At 41.6% G+C, this 1,537-nt stretch overlaps 1 long non-coding RNA gene across 1 annotated transcript; it reads left to right on the top strand.

Moving 5' to 3' along the window:
* Window positions 1-521: 521 nt before the first annotated feature.
* LOC123334088 lies at window positions 522-1,222 on the top strand. The gene is made up of 2 exons (XR_006551854.2): window positions 522-664; window positions 1,026-1,222. It is a non-coding gene; the product is annotated as an uncharacterized LOC123334088 (long non-coding RNA).
* The last annotated feature ends 315 nt before the right edge of the window (window positions 1,223-1,537 follow it).

The following is a 1,537-nucleotide window of genomic DNA, read 5'->3' as shown; positions in this document are numbered from 1 at the left end:
CCATGTTCCTTACTTTAAATGAGCCCAGCTTAATCAAAATTTTCCTCCATTCAAGGTGTAAATAATTGAAAGGAAGAAATCATCCTCCAAAGAAGCAACTGAAAGCATACGAGGAAATGTACAACCAATAGCCATTTGTGTTTGGGCTGCTGAAAGATTCAAGAGTAAAACACGATCGTGACCCATGAGGAACTTACCTTCCTGTAACGGACACCGGCGGAAAAGAATAGTATCATGAAGAGGCTGCAACAGCAGCAACAGTCGCAGGATGCGAGGGGACAGAAAACGGAAGGGGCCCTGTGTGAGGGTGCGCTGTGGTCACCTGGGCAGCCCTTAGAAACTGCATTCCTTCAGGAGTCATGCCACGCAAGTTACTTTCTCTAACTTTGCCTAGTAACCACTGCATCAGTCATAGAAGAAAACATTTTAGTCTAATAGAACCAATGAAAACGCCCATCAGAAGCAATGGTTCTTACAAAGGGCAGTAGGCAGACCATGAGCACTGTTAGATGCCGTCCACTTTCCCCTTCAGTGTTTCAGGCTCAGTGATAAAGGAGCTGCTGGATCACTTTCCTGGTTACATGCATCCTGGCTTCCCTCCTCCTGGTTTGGAAAGGTGCTTACAGAAGATTCTTTCATGCTAGCAAGTCAACTTCTGTATTTGGTATGTGTTGGTCTGTAATAGCAACCATGTGAAAGGTGTTGAAATTCCTAAGTCATTGAGAGATTATTGGAAAGCAGTGGTTAAGAACCAGCCTGTTGAGGTTTTAGTCCAGGCTCCATCACTTACTAATGGTATGGTTTGACAATGGGAAAGAGGCTTCAATTGTTCATGCCTCAGTTTCCTGGTCCATACAATGGGAATAGCTTTACCTTATAGAATTGATGTGAAAATTGATGAAATAATAAAATTAAAGTTCTTCACACTGCATCTGAAACCTTGTATATTAGTTTCCTAGGCTTAAACTGTAACAAATTACTACAAGCTGGGTGGCTTAGAATGATATAAATTAATTTTTTTACAGTTCTGGAGATTATAAATCAGAAATTAAGATGTCATCAAGGTCCTGCTCCCTCTGAAGGCTCTAGAGAAGAACACTATTTTGCCTCAGCATCTGGTTGTTGCTGGCAATCTCTGGTGATCCTTGGCTTATAGACATATCACTCCAATTTCTGTCTCTCTCATTACACATTATTCTCCTTATCTGTCTCTCTTTGTCTTTACATGGCCTTCTATAAAGATACTATTAATTGGATTTAAGGCCAACCTTCATCCAATATGGCCTCATCTAATTTTAACTAATTACATATGCAAAGCCCCTATAAGGTCATGTTCATAGGTTCCAGGTGAATATTAATTTTGGAAGAACACTCTTCAGCCCAGAATACTTAGTAAGCATGCAGTAAGTGTTAGTTAAAACACACTGGGTGCTTCCTTGATGGCTCAGATGGTGAAGAATCTGCCTGCAGTGCAGGAGACTCAGGTTTGATCCCTGGGTCAGGAAGATCTCCTGGTGAAGGGAATGGATACCTACTC

The sequence above is a fragment of the Bubalus bubalis genome, chromosome 6 (genome assembly GCF_019923935.1).
Source record: "Bubalus bubalis isolate 160015118507 breed Murrah chromosome 6, NDDB_SH_1, whole genome shotgun sequence".
Taxonomy (NCBI): domain Eukaryota; kingdom Metazoa; phylum Chordata; class Mammalia; order Artiodactyla; family Bovidae; genus Bubalus; species Bubalus bubalis.
This window is presented reverse-complemented; position numbering and strand designations above follow the sequence as displayed.